The 22,816-nt window shown below is 41.3% G+C and overlaps 1 protein-coding gene across 1 annotated transcript in view; it reads left to right on the top strand.

The window, feature by feature from the left end:
- The window catches only part of KIF26A (kinesin family member 26A), a gene marked incomplete at its 5' end in the record, with an annotated part of 161,640 nt that overhangs the window by 36,357 nt on the left and 102,467 nt on the right, over positions 1–22,816 (top strand). The gene's annotated exons all lie outside the window — the stretch shown is intronic.

Raw genomic sequence — 22,816 nt, forward strand, 5'->3', positions numbered from 1 at the left:
ACTCAAAGCTATAAAACATTTCCAGAAAAGTATCAGTGAATAATAAAAACATGACCCTTTGTTTCAGATTGTTGGAAGCATTTAAAAGTACTCTGAAGTTTCTCAGCGACAATTCAGCCTACTCTTGGTCTTTTTCCCATTTCTAGGCTTAGATGACTGACAGACAATCTGTAGAATAAGAATGAATTGATGCACAATTTACTAGATGACTTGTACAACTAGTTATATATAACTATATGTTGGTCTGGATTATAAGCATTTATCCACTTGATTTTTCTTGTGTGGATAGTTAAGTGACTTGTTTTCAATGATAATGAATTTTATTTAATAGGTTTTGTGATATTTTGGGGCTTGATGAAATCAATGTAATGTCACCCATAGAAAGGAGTATCTGAAGGGTCTTATCATCTGTAAGAAATTCCTCTTTAGTGATGACTCTCTCCTCAGATGAATGATAAATATTTTGTTGAGATTCCTAAACCTTCCAGGTCAGGTATGATTGACCAGAATTTATATTCTGATGGCACTAGTAGGCCTTTGGTCTCAGCTGTAAAGTCATGAGACAAAGGGACTGAAAAATTCCTTCTTTCTCTAATGACTTTGTAATACTAAATATTTTAGAAGTCTCCTAACCATCAGAAGAATGAAAAATAAAATGGGCTGCCTCAACAGGTAATAGGCACCCTGTCACTAAAGGTCTTAAAACATAAACTGGGTGATCTTGCCAGGGGTTTTAAAGAGGAGATTGTTTTGCAGTTAAGTGACAGAACACTGTATTTAGAATTAGGAAGTCCAGAATTTGAATCCTGATACTTAACTATTTGCTTGATCCTGGTCAAATCACTTAATGTCTTTCAACTTCAGTATCTTTCTCTGTTAAAAGAGGATAATGAGAGCTCCTACCTCCCAGGGTTATGGGGATCAAAGAAGTTAGTATATATTATACTCATTCCAAACTTTAAATAATATATAAACAGTAGCTTTTATGATCTTCATTGAAGCCTCCACATGGTGGGGAGGTGACTTTTGGGTCTTGAAGACTCTTTCAGGGAGCACAAACTCTGGCAAGTCCTACTAAACCAGGGAGGCTTTAGGGATAGGTTCAAGAATGATGAAAATCATCTGAGAATTAGGTTGCTGGAATTGGCTCTTCACCAGAAGGTAGACCATCTGTGAATAATTCATTTTGACCACAGCAACTCATTAAGATTATCTGTTAAAGAAAGCATGGAAGTAAGAGGGCTACATCTCTGGAGGGCATGTTCATGGTGAATGAAATAATCAATCCTTGAAGAATCAAAATGTTTTAAATCACCTGCAATGATGGGATCTGGTACATGGACCCCAAGGAAAGATCTGAAAGTAGGCAGGGGCAGTAGGAAAACCTGATCTTGCCACTAGCATTGATCACCATGTGAATGGAGGTAAGGTGAATGGGAGATGAGAAGAAGTGTTCAAGTATTTAATTATAGACTACTATGTTCTAGACATTATGCAACTTGGTGACATAGTGGGGAACTCTGGCCCCAGAGTCAGGAACACTCATCTCCTTGAATTCAAATCTGGCCTCAGACACTTATTAGCTGTGTGATCCTGGGTATGTCATTTAGCCTGGTTGCCTTAGTTTCCTCATCTGTAAACTGAACTGGAGAAGGAAATGATGAACCCTTCAGTATCTTTGCCAAGAAAACCCAGGAACTTTGCTAAGTACTCTACAAATATTATCTCATTAGATCCTCAACAACTCTGGGAGGTGGGCACTATTTTACAGATGACGAAACTGAGGCCAATAGAAGTTAATTAAATGATAGATATTTCAGGTAGAATAGGCCTTTGGTTTCTTCATTTTTGATGGGACCAATTCCTGATTTTTTGGGTTGTTTTGGACATCAGATGAATTAGAGCTATTTCAAAAAAATTAAAAAGTCTGTAGAAGAGTAAGGTGTTAGCTAATTATTGGTGTTATATTGAGAGTTCATAATGGAACATAAAATAACATAATATAATATAGCATAATATGTTGTCTAGGGTCGTCTGCTGATGTTGTATTGATCTCATTAAGTGCCAGAACTTTACAAAACTTCCATAATGAGATCCACAATCAAAAGAGATTAATTTGACAGTCCACAGAGGGAAAACTAAAAAGATGAAATGAATTATTGTCATGTATGATCTATAATTGGATATCTACATATATTTGGGGCAGTTAATCGGGCCCAGAACTGAATAGGAGGAAAGGAGCTGGCAGGATTGCATTTGGAAAATTGTGCTTTGCTTTTAATAATCCCAACTGTTCTCTGACACGGTGACCCATCTCTATAACAACAGAATGTCTCCCAGCAATCCTGTGTAATTGTGTGTTTTAGAACACCTCAGTCTCTGAGCATTCAAATCACAAGTGGCTCAAAAGTCAATGGAGTAATAGAGGGAGGGCAAAACTATGCATCAATGTCTTTCCAAGAGTGAGTTTAAGAAATGGTAGAAGGGATGGAACCCCTCCCCCCACCAAAAAAAGAAAAGTCTGATTGAAAAAAGAAGTGACAAATAGGGCAAATAGGAGTAAGTTAAGTCAGCATTCCACTGGTATCCACAAAATGGAAAAAGAAAACCTATTGTATCTCCAGTATGTTGGGTGTGTCCTCTCTGGAGGATTATGGAAGGATGTGGTCAAAAATCATAGAAACCTCGAGGGATTGTGAAAATTTTGGTAACAGTCTGACAGTCACAGGATTTGTGAGATGTGACTATTGTTGGGAGGTATCCTAGACTTGAGTGTGCTGGAGCCTGGTCCAGATGACTAGGTCTTATTATTTGGGTTTTTGTTTGTTTGTTTTTAGCTTTTATACAGGAATATTTACTTCAGAAAGTATAATCACCGATTCTTACAATATATATCAATAGATACAACATATACAGCAACTTACTCCCCCAGCCCCTGGGAGGTATACTTAACTCTTTCTCTCTCTCTCTCTCTCTCTCTCTCTCTCTCTCTCTCTGGGGGGGGGGGGGTCAGGGAAAACTGATTAGGTCCCCAGATTAGCTGAGTTCCCTTTCACCACAGTCCATTTTCTAAATGCCAAACTCCAATTTGGGCTTGGAGTCCCAGGCATGGTGGCTTTTCAAGACTTCTAGACCAGTCTGGTTAGCTGGCTCAGCCCTTCTGAAATCCTTGTTTCAAGGTCCCAGCACTTGAAACTTAGGAAGATAAACAATTCAAATACAGAACTCAACACCCCAATTTTATTTCTTGGAGCCAGAGTAAAAAAGGGAGAGCAGGGGGAAAGTGTCCTTCCCCCTCATGGTTCATGTTGTGGGTGAAGGAAGGAGACAACAGAAAGATAGGCTAGAGTCTAGAAATTGGAAGTTTATACAAACTTATTCATTGACTTATTTATTGCTTTGTTCATTGTCTGGATTTAAAAAAGTGATGGAGAAAATGTTAATAATGTAGATTAAACTTGAAAGTGTGCTGTACAAAAATACTCCCCCCCTTCTTCACTAAAGAGCAGGTTGTTAAACATTTACCAGCATCTGACACCCCCCCCACTTTTGCCAAAGTGTTTTTGGTCCCAAAATAGGAGTGAGGGTGAATGACTTTGCTGCCTGGTTCTTCAGTGAATGGCAGATGAACTACCCTGATTTCATGGGCTACTGCTTGCTTTTGTCAAAGTGAAATAGAGGATTGTATTGACCAGTGAATTGTCTCAATAAACCTGTTTGTGTGGATGGACTTCCCAGCTGCAGCTGTTGCCTGGCACAGGCTGACCAGGGTTGGAGAACCATCAGTTGCCATCTCCCACCTGAAGGAGAATCAGAGCATGGTAGGGGTCAGATATTCCTTTCCTTGAAGGAGGGGTGGGCTCCAAATCAAGATCTGATCCATGAATAAAAAGGCAAAGAATTGAGATTAGAAGCAGAAACCAATAGTGGAGTAGAGAAGGCATGGATCAGAAGAGCAGGATTCAGAGAATTTGGGGATTGCAAGACTCCTTGTTGCACTGACAGTGGCTGCAGAGTGTGACTATAGTGCTGCATTTGGAGCTCCTAGATCTGGGTTCAAATTCTGACTCTCTTATTTAATACCTCTTTGGACCTCAGGAAGTCCCCTAACTTCTCTGAGCCTCAGTTTCTTCTTATGAAAAATGGATGATACCTAGGTACCTTCCATCTCTAAAAATTCTATTACATGTGTAATAGAAGCTACTGAGTCTAAATGTCCTTTCCTTTTACAGAGGAGGAAACTGAGGCCAGAAGTATTACGTGATTTGCTCAGGGTCATAGAGGTGATAAGCATCTGAGGTGGGATTTGCCTCCTACCCTAGCAGTCTTCAATACCTGATTACAGGTTTGCTCTTGCTTATGCTTTCTCCTGACTCAGACCTGTCAATAATACCTCCTTGTATTTGGATAGGGATGGGGAAAGGAGGGAGTCTTTGGATGTTTTTCCTGGAAGTCAGAGATTTAGCATCCCTTGTCTAGGATAGGACTGGTAGAAAGATACTGATCCTTCAGGAAGGTGAAAGATCTTCCCAAGGAGACAGCTTTGGACCAGCTGCAGATGAATTTCCTTTTAAGAAATCCAGCACCTAAAAATTCACACTTCCCAGCAACTTCTGTTAGTACCTGTAAATTTCTCTTCTCAGAGGATTCTTCTCTTCATAAAATGAATTTGTCCAAGGGAGAATTTGGTCTCTCTAAATAGTTTTTCCTGGCAAATTAATTTTCCTCTGACACCTTAACAACTTCTATTGCTGCATCATATCCCCTATTTCAGACTTCCTTCATTTGGAAATCTTTGACTGTACCTAGTTTTTAACCTAGTGACTTACTTAAATCCAATTCACTTGCAAGTCATGGCATCACCTTCCTGAAGTGGTCCTCCTCTTGGAGAACAAAGGACAAACAACAACAGCTCCTGAGATCCTGGGCATCCTCTTAAACAGTTATTCGGACTCATCATTCCTTCATTCTTCATTCAGACTAACTGGTAGAGGGAGTTCTCTATACTAAAGAAATGGGTCAGTATAGGTCAAGTCCAAATAAGAAATAAAAATTGACTACTGTCTGCTTCTAAGTACTGCATAATCTAGGATAAGACTGAGAAGTTAGAGCAGTTCCAATGTTCTAGTGTTCATTGAAGCTAAAATAGCAGGATCATAGATAGGAGTGACCTTAGAAAGAATTTAACTTGACCTCTCTATTCTATAGATGAGGATATCAAGACACAGACTGGAGAAGAAGCTTCTACTAGGTTTGGTAACTAGTAATTAGTGGCTGAGCCTAGAATCTGGATTCAGATCTTCCAGTTATTAAGTTTAGGGCTCTATTCACTAAACTAAAAATGATTCTGTGACCCTGAAGAAATTAAGGCATTGAAAAATTGATAAAATCCTAGAATCATGGAAAAGTCAGATTTGATTTGCAATCATTTCAACAGCACAGGACTTTACAAAAACACTGCATTTTTGGTTAGTGATGGTCAGGCAGAGGTGGGGGCAAGGGCTTGTTGGAAAGGAAGTCTGGCGGCTGCCAAACCAATCTCCCTTTAACTGTGGCTGCCCTATTGCTAGAAGGATCATTGGGACAGAAGCCCTAGGGGTCAAAGGTGGGGTTTGCTGACAGCAGCATATGTGGTTTTCCAGGTTTGGAAAATTGAGCCCCCAGAGGACCCTGGGCTGGGTTACTAATTGGTGTATGAGATCGGAATTTCCTCGACAGTATGAGCTGGGGCAGGGAGGCCCCCCGAAGTCAGGAGAGGCCTTCCTGGACCTGTTGTTAACTCCGGAAAAGCCTGGGGTTGTTTGTAGTCACACCCAGGTCACCACTTGTTTTTAAATTGGGGGGGGGGGACTGAGGCAAAATGGGGGAAAAAGCCCAACCAGTAAGTGAGGAGGCCAAGTGGTAGAGTACCAACAGCTTAGGGGTCTGGTTCTTATCCTGGGTAAGCTCCGGCAGGCTTTATGACTGGCCAAGTGGCTTCTCCTCTCTGCTCTGGACGTTTCCCCATCCATAAAATGGGGGAGGTTAGATGAGGTGACCTCTAATAATATATAACCCTGTCAGTTCTGAGGCGTTCTTTCCCCAGCCCCCTTCCTTTGGCTCCCTTGCTCCCCCCTTTTTTCCCCTCTCCCCTCAGACACACTGTCCCCAGCCCAGGAAAGTTTGACAGTCTCAGATTAATTGGTTTTCTCAGCAGTTCCCTTCTTGGAGTTGACTCTGTAAGCACAAATGTTCTTCCAGATGTGGCATGTGGCCCCTGGGCCAGCTCCCCTCACTGGTTGGAGAGGGAGGAAGCGTGGGGGTAGGGTAGGGAGAGGATGGGGCAGGTATGGGGTAGGAGAGAAGGAGGCTGAGAGAGCTGGACTCTGTCTCCTTCCCACTGCCTCTCTCTCTCTCTCTCTCTCTCTCTCTCTCTGTTTCATAGATGCCCCAAATTTTAGAATTTAGGAAACATCCAGTCCAACCCAAATCTAAGTAGGAACCCATTCCTCAAATCTCTCACCCTTCCATTACAAGATCCTCCTCCTCCTTGGAGATAGCTGAGTGTCTGCGGGATGGGGAAGATACAAAAATGGGTAAGAAACAGTAAATTTTGGGTTGGCTGGCTCTGATTATTAAGAATGTTTTTTAAAAAATATTATTTAGTATTTTAGAATATCACAGGGCTGGGATTAGAATTCAGACCTTTTAGTCCACAAATTTGAAGGCATTTATGTTGTCCTCCAAATCTTTTCTTTAGATTCAATATCCTCATTTCCTTCGATCAAGAAGCTCCATGGAATTGTAGATTATCTGCTGGGCTTGGTGGTAGGATACGGTACAGGTTCAGATCCCACTTTGTTGTTTCTTGTTCAGTTGCTTTTTAGTAGGGTCTGACTCTTATCGACCCTATTTAGGTTTTTCCAAGATAACTGAAGTTTACTGTTGCCTTCTCCAGCTCATTTTACAGATGAGGCAACTGAGACAAAAAGGTTTAATTGACTTGCCCAGGATCACACAGATAGTGTCTGAGACAGGATTTGAATTTAGGAAGATAAGTCTTTCTGACTTGAGATACAGTATTCTATCCATTGAGCCTCCTAGCTGCCTCCAAAGTCCTATCTTAGACATCCACTAATTATGTGACCTTGTGTGATTAACTTCTAAGCCTTGGTTGCCTTATCAGTTAAACCAGGGAGATGGATTCAGTGCCTTCTAGTTTCTTAAGTGGTTCATGGACTGCTGTGGCCCTCTGGTGAAAACTAGGAGCCCCTTCTCAGAATAATGCTTTAAAAGCATAAAATAAAGTACATAGGGTTATAAAGGAAACTGGTTATGATAGAATAATCATTAAGCTATGATAGAATAATCATTAAAATATTTTTATATGTTCACAGAACCTCTTCTAGCTCCAAGCAGAACAGGTTTGTTTGTTTTTTTCTTTCTTGAAGGTGTGAGCATGTGACCTCTGAGGCTTTTCTTCTAGTTTAGCTAATTATGCTAGAATCTGAGCGAGTTCTGGCTGGCTTCCCATGGATGCCAGCACCACTTCTCTTAGGAAGCTCTTCAAAACCCGGAGGCAACCACTGTCAGGAAAACAGGCCTGAATGGACTTGGGTCTAAATCCCAAGTCTGTTACTTATGAAATGTGATTTAAGGCAAGTCTCTTCCTCTCCCTGGACCTCGGTTTCCAACTCTTGAGTAATGAGGGGGTTGGACCCGTGATTTCTAAGGGCTTTCGCAGTTCCAAATCCTAGGGTTTTATGACCAACAAATAAGCAGGTCAGAGGAACCAAACCCCAACTCCATGTGTTAATTTTGTCGGAGGTGTGTTTAATTTATGGGCTGGTTGGATCTTCAAAGCCACAGGCCTACCTACCTCTGGTACAATTACCTCCTGCTTGCCTAAGCCCCCTGGTGAGCTGGGGGCCCCAGGAATCTCCTCCTAGTTTGAACAATAAAATGCACATTTTAGAGTGGCCCAGGCCAGGTTGCATAATGAACGGCTCTGAGAATGGAGTCTGTAGGCTATAAATCCCAAGGGGAAGGTGGCTGCCCAGCACCCTGCCAGGGGACACCTCCCAAAGGAAATAATGTTCGCATTGTTGTTGTTCATTCATTTCAGTCTTGTCTGACTCTTCATGACCCCTTTTTAGGCTTTTCTTGGTGAAGACTCTGGAGTTTCTTCTCCAGCTTATTTTCAGATGAGAAAACTGAGGTCCAGAATGGGAAGTGATTGTTCAATATCATTAGAGCACTAGGTTGCACACCCTGATTTGAACCCCAGGTTCTCCTGGCTTGCATCCAACCATCTCTCTTCTGCACCACAGTCATACTTAGGGAGGTACTGTAGGTAATGGCTAGAGTGCTGGACTTCGGATTGGGAAAGACCTGAGTTCAAATCTTCCCTCTGACATTTGGGGCAAAATCAATGAACCTTGTTCTCTGTGTGCTCCTCTATCAAGTGAGACTGTAAATACTATGCTAAGTTCCCTCACAGGGCTCCTGTGAAGAAGTGATGAATGGAAAGCAATTTCTAGACTTCTAAATGATATATAAATGTTATTGCTTTATACATGACTTTTGTTTTCAATAATACTTTTCACACAGCAGCCTGTAGACTAGGTGAGGAAAACCCAGAAGAAGAAGAGGGTGGAATTGTAGAGGTGCCAAGAAGCTCTCATGTTCCTCAAACCCAGAACCATAGAATTGTGGAGGTTATCTGGAGGAAGAACCCCTCTTTCCTCTGTTTAGAGGAAGGGCCTAGGCCAGCCATATACCAGACTTCTGAATGACCTTGTATCTGCCCTTTCTACTCTAGATGGGGTCCTCCTGGAACCTCCCTTTTGAAGAAAGGCCTAGACCACTCTTCCCAAATTCTTCCAATTTTGCTACTATGCCCTAGCTTTTTCAGCACCCTTTTATGTAGCATCTTCTATTAGAATGTAAACTCCTTGAGAGCTGGGATTTACTTCATCTGTGTATTTACTTCAGTCATTTGCATATTCATTTTATTCACTTATTCACTTCATTCATTTGCATATTCACTTCTTTTACTTATTTACTTCAATTGCTTACTTTATTTTCATTCATTTACTTATTCACTTGACTCATTTGCTTAATTCACTTCATTCATTTGCATATTCACTTCATTCATTCATTTACTTATTCATTCATTCGTTCATTCATTCATTTTTGCTTGTATTTGAATTTCCAGAATTTAGTCCTGTGCCTGGCCCCTTTGTAAGGATTTAATTAAGGTAAATGCTTAATACATTTTTTCCCCCCCAAGGCAGTGAATGGGCTAAGTGACTTGCCCAAGGTCACACAGCTAGGTCATTGTGTCTGAGGTTGGATTTGAACTCAGGTCCTCCTGACTCCAGGACCAGTGCCACCTAGCTGCCCCTTAATATATCTTAAAATGCAAATTATTTTCACTTGAGGAATTGGGAGTAGGGATATCCCACTTTAAGCATACTGAATCCTTCAGGATCTTTGAATTTAGAATCTTAGAGACCTTCTCTTCTATATCCCTCATTTACATGGGTAGAAGTTGAGACATCCAAGTCAGAGACTTCCTTTCACTCTGCTAGGAATTAGTTGGGGATAGAGGAGAAAGAGGGGATGAAAAGGCTAAGAACGAGGAATTCTGTCACCTGAAGAATAGAGAGAGAAAATAAATGGGATGGGCTAGGCCCCAGGTCTGAAAAAAGACTTCTGACAATAACACCTCAAATTTATTTAATTTTTACAGTTCCAAGTACCTTCACAGTCACTGTCTCATTTCTGTTATTATTTTTTTTTAAACTGAAGCCAGGGATACTACCAAGACTTCTAGTTTTTTCCAGGAAAACTTACTGGATCTCTTAACATTCTCGACCCTGGTGAAGGAGGTAGGGCAGGGATCCTTATTCTCATTTTACTGAAGGAGAAACTGAGGTCAAAAAAGTGACTTGCTCAAAATGACTTTAATATCTTTGTAAACCGTAGCATCTGAGACTTAAACTTAGGTCTTCGGATGCCAAATCCAGGTCTCAACCTTGGCAATGTACCAGTCTGCCTCCAGGAGAAACATTTTTTTTTTTTGATGAAACTGCAAAACAGTTCATTCTCCTATCTAAACAGAACTTTAATTAGGACAAAGGAGGAGCTCTCTTCCAGGTTGCTGCCCCAGGATACTGATCTTAGCCCTCAGAGAACTCCGTGTGTGGAAATTCTCTCCTCCAATACAAGTCTGTAACTCACCAGAAACTTAGTGTTCATTGTGAGGGGTTAAGTGATTTGCCGAGAATCTAACAATTTTTTTTTTTTATTAAATCCAGATCTTCTAGACTTCAAGGCTAGCTTCTTAATCCATGCCACAACCTTTGACTACCCTTTTCTGACACCTAAGCTTATTTGAAAGATATTGCTTCCTCTTTCAAGATGCTGGTGCAACCTCTTCTCAGTTTTTCCAGATGAAAGTGAATTCTCTCTCCACAAATTTTCTTAAAAGCTCTTTTCCAGATCATTCTTTGACTGAATCATTCTTTTGCCCCCATAACATTCTATCTTGTAGCATGATTATTTGTGAGTTTGTATGTGTGTGATAGCTACTATTTAGAGTTCTTTACTGGGACAAAAAGCATTTTACAAAAGAATTAAATGAATCAGTGCTAGAAGCTGTCAGATTTTTTTTATTTGATGTTCCTATGGGAAGATCCAGTGGAAGCCATATTTCTCGTGGAGACTCGAGGCCAGGACTACATGGGAAGTATACTTAAGTAGTTCATCTGCTCTTTTTAAAACCAGAATAGACAGAATAGACCTAAACTAGGGCACCCCAACAACCCCCAGGGCTAGAATTAACCTTCTCCAAACCCAGCTGGGAAGGTCTCCCAGGGAGCCTTGGGCATGATAGTCTTCAGACCTTGGCAGTAGAGCACAGAACCAGCTCAGGGAGCTTTTCAATGGGGGGGGGGTGGTATGGTGATGGAGGGTTGGGGCAACTCCTGCGTCATCCTGTATATCAGAACCAATCTGAGATCCTAGCTGCTCAGGTGTTTTTATAGGGAAGGGAAACAAGTGTTACTTAGGAGGCTCTAATTGCTTTCCTGTCCATGAGGTCATAGGAAAGGAACACACTACCCTCTTTAGAACCTGGAAGTTTTTAACCTGAAATATTCCAAGTATAGAAGTTACCAGATATCGGGTCTGGGGAATAGAAGGAGGTAGGAGACATGACCAGGGAAGAGAGTCTGTGGGGCAAACACAAGCAAAACCAGGGAAAAAGCCCTTTAAGAGGTTATTAAGTTCCCTGAGGTCAGGGGCTATGTCATTTTTCACCTTTGTATCCTTAGTAACTATCTGCTTTGAATTGACCTGAATTCTGAGTCAAATTGAAATTTGCCTGGCTAAAGTCCTCAGCTTTACACAGGACTTCTCTTTCATCACAGTGAGGAGGAAAATGATTGAACTGGACGACTATCTAACCCAGACAGATAACCATCTATATGTCCCAGCTCTCTTTGAAAGTGGGTGGAAATTTCCATGTTAATTCATCCCTCTGGAACAAAGCATTTATGACTCCAACCTCAGGCCCAAATACTCTCATTACTTGAGAAAGAGTCTCCTCCCTCCTTCTCTCCTCCCAACCCACACACACATTTCTCAGTTGGTTAGGGCTCTTGTGGGCACAAAGGGAGTCTAGAAATTCTATTCTAAAAATTCAATTCCCAAGTATTTATTAAGCGCTTACTGGAACAAGTCTCTATGTTCTGGATGAGTTACAAAGGATGCAGTCCCCAGTAATCACCTCAGCCCAATGAGGTGATTAGCTTTTATTCTAAATAAAGTGAGTGCAAAGGAGCGAACCTTTATGGAGAAATGGGAGCACTTTTAGCTGAAAGAGACCTCTATAAGGACTTTATTGAAGAGGTTACTTTGGAGGGACTTAATCAGAGAAATGGACTGGAGGGAAGCCCATCCCAGGTACACTGTCTAGGCAAAGGGATGTGGGACAAGTCTGTAAAATAGTCATCATAACATCTGTGCTATCTCAGTTTTCTGTGAGGCAGAGTTAGTGATTTGTAAACTCTAAATGGAAGTAGGGGTCTGTGTGTTTGTGTGTGTGTCTATGTAGGTTTTCTGTCCTTTCTCTAAAACCCTTGAGGGCAGGGCCACGCTTTTATCAGGAACATGCAGCTAGTTAACAGGACAGCAGCCAAATGGAACAGAACCCTCCGGATGAAGTAAGGCAGGGCTTCCCAGGAAGGAGAAAATGGAAGGCTTAATTAAGGCAACTAATAAACCTAAAAGAAGGAAAGAAAGGAAGAAAGAAGCTTGGTTATTTATTTATTTTTTAAATGAAGTGTTCCAACCCCTGAAAGTCGGCACTCATGGTGGCAGCGGGTGGGCGGGGGGGGGGGGGGTGTGATCTGTGGATTCTCTCGTAATACTAAATTGAATCAAATTAAGAAAAACATTTTCCAAGTGCAAGTAAAATATCTGTTTAATTAGATCATAAAAAGGAAATTAAAAGTAATATTTTGTAGCACGGTAATTACTGTTTTTTTTGAAGGCGAGAGGTCTCTTTCTGTTGGTTGGCTTCTATTTCAACAGTATGGATGTGGTTCTCATCTTTTCCATTTATCCCCATCCTGTCTGGCTTTGGATGTCTTTAAGTTGTTAGATTGATCTCACGTAGTTGAAGCTGAGGCTGGGCAAAATGACTTTGGACAAGCTCATTCTCTCTCTGGGCTTTAGTTTTTTCTTCTGTAAGAAGAGGTTTCCAACGTCCCTTTCATATTTCAAAGATTCTATGAGTTGTGGGCTCTTGCATCCCAGGATGGACCCTAGAATTTATTTGTCTAGCTTATCCATCTCGGACCTTGTCCATTTCTACTTCTCTCCTTCTCTGTCAAGGGAGGAACTCAGGGAGGGAGGAACAGCATGTGAGCATAACAAGAAAGGAAATTATAATCAATGAGAGGTCAAATGGGGGGGATGAGGAGAGCTAGGGCAGAGTAGGTTAATTGAGGAAATGACTGTTTCTGTCATATTTTGTGTTCTAATGACTATCTATAATGAGCTATTTTAACTTCATAAGACCTTGCTCTAATCTAGAAAAAGTAACAAGAAATATAGGACAGTAAACAGGCTGCAAGATTTGTTTTCAAGATTAGATTTGTCTGTAGTGTGTCCTTGACTAATTCATTTCTCTTCTTTGGGACTCAGTTTCTGAAGCTATAAATTGGGGAGAACAGTGTTTGTATTTCTTTCATTTTACAGATGTTGTCAGAAAGATACTTCGAAAATTGTAAAGCCGTATAGAAGTTTTGTCTTTGTTCTCTTTATCTCTATAACAAAAGATCTGGACTAGATGTTTGTAAAGATCCTTTCCAGCTAATAGATTATCGGCCTATACTGAGTTATAGCTTTTGATATGACTGGACAGCAGCAGAGCTGTATAACAGAAAGAGTGCTGGACCTGGAGGGACCTGGAGTCAGGTAACCCAGAGTTCAAAATCCACCCTCACACACTTATGAGTTATGTGATCTTGGGCAAGTCACTTAATGTCTCACTGCCTCAGTTTCTTCATTTGTAAAATGTGTGGGGGGTAATAGCACTTGATTCCCAGGGTTGTTGTGAGGATTAAATGAGATAATATTTGTAAAGTACTTTGCAAACTTAAAAAGAAACTTATAGGAATGCTGACTATTATTATTATTTTAAGGCTCCTTCTAGCTTTGACATTCTGTGTTCTAATTTAGGGTCTCTTCCAGCTCTGGCTTTCTGTGTTCTCAGATCCCTTCTAACTTTGACATTTTAAAGCCCTTTTGAGCTCTTACATTCTTTCCAAGGCTCTTTCTCATTCTGATATTCTATGCTCTATGTTCTAAAGCCCTTTGGAGCTCTGATCTTCTAAGCTCTGTTTGCTAAGACCCTTTCCAGTCTGGACTTTCTATATTCTGTGACTTATAATATTTATGTTTGATGGTTCTTTGAGGAGGTGTGGGAAGGGGTAGTAGGGATCTATAAGAAGATTCTTCTTGGAGAAAAGGTTGGACAATGTTGCTGCTTTTAAGAAACTGAGCTTGGTAGGATGGAAACAGTAACTGTTGTGAAGCCATATAGGACCTAAATTTGGCTCTGTTCCTTGCTACCTGTGTGACCGTGAGCAAATCTAATCTCTTCCCTGCTTGAGGCTTAAATTTCTGGTTTTAAGAGAGTTTGATTAGATGGCTTTCCAAAGTCTTTTCCCTCTCTGAAATTTTGTGAGCCCTACGTTCAGGATCCAGAGCATGAACTTTCTGAAAGGATAGATTTCCAGATGGGAGATGGGAGAATTTGAAAGTCTCCATTGAATTTCCAGATGCCTCTTTGCTTCCTCTCTGGCTGATTGGGTTGGGGCCAAAAACGAATCGTTCTAAGTGAGGTGGAGGAAGAATCCCTTGGTGGGTTTCACTGTGGCAAGAAGCCAGTTTTCAGGTGTCTGACTTCAACACATTCCTTCCTGCTTGGTTGGCTGGGGTTGTGGACTGAAGTGGTAATGATGGTGATAGTGGTGATGGTAGTGGCAGTGTGGGCGGGTGGGGTTTGGTTCAGAGCCCAGAAGCTTTGTGAAAACAATCTGGACCCCAGGGAATTAACTGGGGTTTTCCAAGGTCCTCTGTGTTATAGAGCAGCACAAACACTGGATTTGGAGTCAGTAGACCTGATTTGAATTCTAGCTCTGCTATCTGGTTGATCCTGGGCCTCAGTTTCCTCATCTGTAAATGAGAGGTTCTGATTACATGAGTTATAAGGCTCGTCTATATTCTTTGGTCCTATGGAGTTGTACAGGTAGTGGCTCATGGCCCTAGGGCCCCAGGATGCCCTTCCTAGAGCATCCCTTGGGTACTCAGGTGACCCTATGGGTGGCATTTAAAGGGTCTTAAAAGCAGAGCCCTAGATTTAGATTTGATAGAGATGGAGTCTCCATGTTCACAAAAATGTGCCTCATTTTCCTTTAGACTAATTCCTGAACTGACTATCTCATAGGACTGTGGTGAGAAAAGTTGGCAAGGCATAATGGGTGTAATTATAATAACTAACATTTCTATAGTACTTAAATAACAGGCACTACACTAGCAGTTTACAAATAGCTTCTCATTAGGATCTCCATTTTACAGATGAAGAAACTGAAGCAAACAGAGGTTAGGTGACTTTCCCAGGGTCACATCACCAGGATATCTGAGGCTGGATTTGTGACCTTGGCTCCATCACTCCTTGTTTTCACCAGGTCTTGATTTCCCCATATGTAAATTGAGAGGACTCATCTGCCTTTTAAGATCTCTTCTAGCAAATTTATGATCTAAGTAATTGGAGCTTTAATCAAGGAGGACCCCCAGGAAAGTCTTCATGTAGGAGATGGCACCTGAACTGAGATTCTTTTTTTTTTTTTGCATGTGCATTTTTAAATTTATTTTTGAATTTTACAATATTTCCTCTTATCTTGCTTCCCCATAGAAGGCAGTCTGATAGTCTTTACATTGTTTCCATGCTATACATTGATCAAAATTGAATGTGTTGAGAGAGAAATCATATCCTCAAGGAAAAAACAAAAATATAAGAGATAGCAAGATTATATAAAATAATTTTTTTTAAATTAAAGGTAGTAAATAGTCTTTGGTTTTTGTTCAAACTCCACAGTTCTTTCTCTGCATACAGATGGTATTCTCCATCACAATGAGCAAGTCCAGTAAGATTGATCACCAAACCCATGATGCTGTTATGTTGTACAGTGTTCTGGTTCTTCTCATTTCACTCAGCATCAGTTCATGTAAATCCTTCCAGGCTTCTCTGAATTTCCATCCCTCTTAGTTTCTAATAGAACTATAGTACTGAAATGAGATTCTTAAAGGAAATTAGAGAAGTCAGGAGGAGAAGGTGATGCTGAAAGGCATTCTAAACATGGGGCAGTGTCTGATTTGTTGTCCAAGGATCTGTCCTCAAATCCTACATGTGACTTATTTGAGGAACTCCTTTTTCTTCTCTGGCCTCAGTTTCCTCATCTGTAAAATGAGGAAAGTTAGGCTAGTGACTAACTGTAATAGCCTTTAAATCAGAAGGGAAGTCACCCTCAGGGCAACTCGGGGAAGGGAGGGAGTTGAGATAGCCCTTTATCTTTGTTTTGGTGGTTTTGAAAGCCTTTCTGATAGTATAGCTAATATCTTTTCTGGGGTACCCTTCTTAGCCAAACCTTTGTCATCTCTCTTATTTTACACCTAAGGGGACAGAAACTCTGTGTGTGTGTGTGTGTGTGTGTGTGTGTGTGTGTGTGTGTGTGTGTGTGTGTCTGTTTAGGAGTGGGAGTAGAGAGGGTATTACCTAGCCCTTGGAACAGTTTTGCCCCTGGAGGCCCTGGGTGACTTGGGGAGGGGGTTAGGTCTCCACTACCGAGGAATTTCTAGGGTCTAAGTGTGGCCAAGCTCACTCTAAGGTCATTTTACCATCTAATAACCTAGAAGTGGAAACCTGGTTTGGAGCTCAGGGGGCCTCAGGCTTCCGCCGAGTTGGGGGCAGTTACAACTCAGGGTGCAAATGAGCTGAGACCTTAGAGGCCAGGGTTGCATGGCATACATATGGGAATGCATTAAAAGCAGTTTGCTGCTTGTAAAACCATCTCCCCAGGGGAGATTCAGACTGGCTCTCCCATGGCCGAGGTTCCTGCCTTTTATTTCCTTGTCATCCGGTTGAGGAATCATGAAATTTAAAGCTGAAAAGGATCTTAGAGATAACCTTATGATCAACTCCCCTCATTTTCCAGACAAGAAAAGGGGAGCACAGAGGTCACACAGCTTGTCAATAGCAGTACAGGGATGCGATTAGGTGAAGTGGATAGAGAACTTTGGGCCTTGGAGGTAGGAAGACTTAAGTTAAAATTGAGTTTGGGATGCTTATTGTGTGACTCTGAGCAAGTCATTTAACCCAAGACTCAGTTTCCTCTTCTATAAATTAGTGATCATAACACCTCCCTCCAGGTTTGTGAAGATCAAAGGGGTTAAAGAGCTTAGCACAGTGCTATAAATGTTAGCTACTTTCCCCCAATTTAATATATATTTTATTTCCCCCAATTACACATTAAAACAATTTCTAACACTTTGAAAAAAGTTTTGAGCTCCAAATTCTATCCCTTTGTCCCCTGCCCTCTCCTAGAAATGGTAAGCAATCTGATATAGGTTATGCATATGCAATCATGTAAAATATTTCCATATTAGTCATATTGTACAAGAAGACACAAATTAAAAAAAAAGAAAGTGAAAAGAGCATGCTTTGGTCTGTCTTCAGATAATATAATTTCTTTTTATGGAGGTTTAAGGGATGTGTTATCATTAATCCTTTGGAATTGTCTTAGATCATTGTATTGCTGAGAATATTGCTACTGTTGTTATTGTTAGTGGGATTTGAACCCAGGCCTCTAACTCCAAATTCAGTTGTTCCTCTGTGACACCATTGTACCTTTTTAGTTCAGAGAAGGCATTGGGAGGTACATGGTAGCTGGAGGACTGGACTTGGAGTGAAATATACTGAATTCCTCAAATCTATCCTTGAGTACTTGTTAGTTGCTTTGAGTAATGGTGGTGGGGTCTGGAGGATGTATCCAAACCTCATTTTCCCCTGTCTGTAAGATGAGGACATTTGGGACACCTGCCTCACCCAGGTAGGAAATGAGGAAGGAGAGTCTGAAAAACTGTGTAAAAAGTGAATTTTAGTGTCCTTACTTGGCAGATGGCAGAACCAGGAAAAATGTGAAGAAGGAGCAGAGGAGGTAGGTTTGAGTTTTTACATGGGAAAAACCTTCCTAATGACTGAATACCTATAGGTGGCATGGATTACCTTGGACTTTAGCAGGCAGGATGTAGGATCGAATGTTATAAAAGAACATGGCAGACTGGTTCTGAGATCTCTTTAGACATTAGAGCTCCAAAATGCCCACCTCCCTCATGCAGTAGGAGTCAAATAAGTGTTTGTTGGTTGGTGATTTTTCCCTGTCTTCCCAACTCTCCCCTTTGGTCTGAGTTAGATCCTTGGTTGGGGCTAGAAGGCGTAGTCTCCTCCCCATTCGGTTGGTCAGTGTTTTGGGATTGAGTGACCTTGGACAAATCTCTCCCCATCCAGGGAAGGGCAGGGGGTGGGGGTGATGCTGGAAGTCCCACCATCCTAGAACCAGTCTTTGCCTGGGGCTTGGCCTTCCTTTCTCTCTGTCATAAAAATGTGAGTGTGACTTGGGCCTGGGGAAGGGGCCAGAGGGGGAGGAGAAGGAGGGCCACTCCTCAGAACAATAGAGCAGCCTGCCCACTGTGGGGAGCTGGGGGGAGGGTTGGGTTGGGTGTGAGGAGCAAGACCTGCTGCCTTTTAAGCTGAAGCCTAATGGTCTTACCAGGGCTTCCGGTATGTTTCCTTTCCCCTTCACACCCACCCATTGGCTAGCTGGCTTTGGCCCCCCACTGTGGAAAAGACCTGTAGCTTGCAGCTGGCCCCTCGGGAGGATTGGGGAGGAGGGCAGCAGCTGGCCAGCCCTGGGCAGTCAGAATGACAGCCTTGGAAAGAGAATTTCTCCCCAACAGGAAGGGATATTTCGATCTTTCTTCCAATACAGTTTATTTCTGGCTCTGACGCCTAGCTGGTGTTTTTCTGACTCTCTTCCAGTTAGTGGAATTTAGAGGAAAAACAGAGGTGGATGGACATAGACATAGACAGACTTCCATGGTGTCCAGAGCCCTGGATTAGACGTTAGGAGACCAAGGTTCTTAGGGGGAATGTACTGTGACTGGGGGCAAGTAGGCAAATTATGATCCTCTGAGTTCCTGGGTCCCCTCAAATGCATTCTGTGCGTGTGTGTGGGCTTAGGCAAGTCATCTAAACTTCCCTAGCTTCAGTTTCCTCATCTGGAACTGTGAGGTCCTGGGCTAAATGGTACAGAATGTAGAACCCAGGGACTGAGTTGGAATAGGCCTCGATTCCTGAGTTCAAATTCAGCCTCAGACACTAGTTGGATGTCCCTGAACAAAACTCTATTCCTTGTGTAAAAATACAGATGATAATAGTATCTACCTCCTAGGATTATTATGAGGATCAAATCGAATAATTGTAAAATGCTCAACACAATACCTAGCACCCAGTAGGTGCTATATAAATATTATTATTAATTATTATATCAACTACAAGGTTCTTCCAGCTCTAGCTCTTTTAAGGACTCTTTGGGTCTTAGTTTCCATGTGACATTTCTTCTAGTATTGATAGAACAAGGTTCCTCTTGGTTTGGACATTCTTTGGTCTATGGACTAAGAGTTCTGAGAACAGATTATTTCTTCTCTTTTGTATCTGTATCTCCAATATTTAATACAGTGTCCAGCACATAGTAGATGGCTAATAAATGCTTGTCTACAGATTCTAAGGTCATTCCTAGGTCTTTGCTCTAGGTTCTTTGTTCTATAGCCTTTCTCAGCTCTTCCATTCTAGGAGTCACTGAGGGGCCAGCTTCTTTCTAATGGGAGCTCTGCAAGTTTCCCTTTGTTAATGAGAGCGTATTTCCCAAGGCAGACAGAAGGCTCTGTTTGATCTAGCCCTGGCTTTTTGAACTTTGTAAACTTTCTATGGGATAGGAAAGAGGATTTTTAATCAGAACCAGAAGTCCTAGAAAACTTCAAAGGTAGCCTTAACTAAGTCCTCAATTCCTATTGAGTAGAGCCCTCTGGGAGATAGTCCAGGGCTCCACAGAGACTTTGAACAAGTCAGGCTCACCACCAGGCATCCCCAGCAATTACAGTCAGGTCTGAGTTGAGCTGAGTTGAGTGGTAACTTCCCTTTCATCCTCATACTGGCCAAAGGTTGGAAATTTCTTGCTATTAGGATTTTTGTAGAGGCTCTGGGATTGTTTTCTGTAGACAGAATTAGAGGTAAATTGTAAATTTGTTGAACATAACAGGATGCCCTTCTATAGTCCTTTGCTTCCTTAAAAGTCTCCTTTAAGGAGAAAAGTCCTTCGTTAACAGCCCAGGGAGACTCTTGGCCTAGTTCTGATGACTCTACCAACAATGTGATAGGATGCTATAGAATTTTTAGCTCAGAAAATAGCCGTAGAAAGCATCTAGTCCAAGGGCTCTTAATTTCACATGCCATGGACCTCTGGTGAAGCTAATGGAACCTTTCTCCAAATAATGTTTTTAAGTTTTTGTTTGTTTGTTTTAGTTTTTGCTAGGCAATGGGGTTAAGTGGCTTGCTCAAGGCCACACAGCTAGGTAATTATTAAGTGTCTGAGGCCGGATTTGAACCCAGGTACTCCCGACTCCAGGGTCAGTGCTCTATCCACTGTGCCACCTAGCTGCCCCAAATAATGTTTTTAAACACAGAATATAAAATACACAGGATTACCAAAGAAGCCAATTATAATGAATTACATTTGTTAAAATATATTTGTTAAAATATATTAAGAAGTTCACCGACCCTAGTTTAAGAACCCCTGACCTAGTTGGATCCATTCATTTTACAAATGAAAAACAGATTCAGAAAGTTGATTTTCATCATTAGAGAGATTTCAAAATGGCAGCTCTCTGGGGAAGGGGGTTGTCTCACTTTGGTACTGATATCCACAGGACCTAGGACAATTTCTGGCACATTGTAAATATTTAATAAATTGGTGTTGATTGGCCATCAAATAAATTACCATTTGAGAAGTGCCTCTAGCCCTCTTAAACAAATTCTTAGGAGTACTGTGATTTTTCACTAAACTTTTAATTGTCTAGAGGACATTAAATTGGCCAATTTTATTTTCCAGTCTGACCTTTGGAAACTAGATTGGCCTTATTCTGGTAGTCACTTTGAGGAACTGGAGAGTTTGGGAGAGAGTTGTTGGAGAAAATATTTTCTAGGATTTAGAGCTGGAAGGGAACTTTAAGAATTTCTCATTAAGGTTCTCCCTATCCCCATCTTTTTTTTCCTTCAGAGAAGGATGCTGAGGCCCAGATTGGGGAAGGGACTTACCCAAGGCTTCAAAGATTTATGATCAGGCCAGAACAAGAGCCTGAATTTTCTAATCTTTCTTTTTTGTTTGTTTTTTTCTATTGCATCTAACTGCCTGGCCAGAGTTTCCTGACAGATAGTATTTCTGAACTGGTAACCAGAACAAAACCCTGGCCCTCTCTGGCCCCATCAACCAATGCCCCTTACCCTCTCTTGTCAAACAAATTTAAGTCAGAGAGAACTGGAAGTCATTTGATAAGTGTGGTTGTTTAAATTGGTTTCTTGGGAGTGTAGGTCATTATTGTACTTGGCCATGTGAACACCATGTGTTTCTTGTTCAGCCAATTACACGAGAGTGGCAGAGCCAGGCCAGTAATTGGGTCTTTCTACTAGAAGGGTTAGGTATATATGCATACATACATGCATGCACAATCCATATATCTATACATACATACATGTCCATACACACTATATATGTATATATACACATATGTATACATACATACACATACATATACACACATACATATATGTGTGTGTGTGTATATATATATATATATATATATATATATATATATATATATATATATATGCAACTGGGTGCAGTGCCTGGATAATGTGCCTGGCCTGCAAGTCAGAAAAATCTGAGTTCAAGTGTGGCTTCACATATTTTTTTTTTTGTTTTGTTTTGTTTTGTTTTTTAGGTTTTTGCAAGGTAAATGAGGTTAAGTGGCTTGCCCAAGGCCACACAGCTAGGTAATTATTAAGTGCCTGAGGCCGGATTTGAACCCAGGTACTCCTGATCGCTTCACATATTTAATAATTGTGTGATCCTGGGCAAGTCACTTAACCCTGATTGCTTCAGATTCCTCATCTGTAAAATGAATTGGAGAAGGAAATAGCAATCCACTCCAGTGTCTTTGTCAAGAAAACTCCAAATGGGTCATGAAGAGTAAGACACAACTGAAAAATGACTGAATAATTGAACAAATTAATCATTTAAAAGCATTCTGAGAAGTCCCTAGGCTTTCCTAGACCACTATAAGTTAAAGACTCTTGGACTTGATTATCCTTTCTGTGTCCTTTTGGTTTAGTGTTTATAGAATTTATTCTAGTAGTAGAGTAGGAAAGAGGATAGTCCTGAGGTTCTATGTCTGGTCTGGTCAGATCACAACTAGAGGTGGTTCCATTCTGGAATCAATATTTTAGGAAGGACTTGGGTGAGTTGGAAGAGATCAGAGGGGTGTGAAGAAGATAATGGAAGGATCAAAGATCCTAAGAGAATTGATTGAATTCCCCGAGGATGTTTAGTATGGAGAAGAAAAGATCAAAGGGAGAAATAATTGCTGTCTTCCAGTGTCTGAAGGGCAGTCTTGCTGAAGACCTTTTGTGTTTAAAAAAAGTCAGAATCAGGAGGAATGGATGGAAGTTGGAGAGAAGCAGACTTTGGGTGGGTAGAAGGAAAATCTTGCTAGTAACAACAGCCATCTTAAAGAGGAACGGGCCACTATTGGAGGTAGTGACTTCCTTTACAGTAAAAAAACTGGACAAGCAGTTTGTAATATGTTGGGGGGGGGGCACTTGTTCTAGTACGGGTTGTGTTTGATAACCTCTGAGGGTTGGTTTCTCCAGGTCTAGAATTCTGTGATCGGTCTGGAGGGTCCCAGGCTCTAGAGGAAGACCTGGTGCTATCATTCTCTCTCCTGGTTTACTGAGGTTTGCCAGAGCCCTTAGGTTGTCTGGGAGCAAGGACAGCACAGTCTTGTTAGTGGTTTCCAAAGGACAGTTAATTAAGAACACCAGTGAATGGATAGTTATTAAGGACACCCCAAGCCCAGCTATTAAGCGATG

Source organism: Macrotis lagotis, chromosome 1 (assembly GCF_037893015.1).
Source record: "Macrotis lagotis isolate mMagLag1 chromosome 1, bilby.v1.9.chrom.fasta, whole genome shotgun sequence".
NCBI classification, from domain to species: domain Eukaryota; kingdom Metazoa; phylum Chordata; class Mammalia; order Peramelemorphia; family Peramelidae; genus Macrotis; species Macrotis lagotis.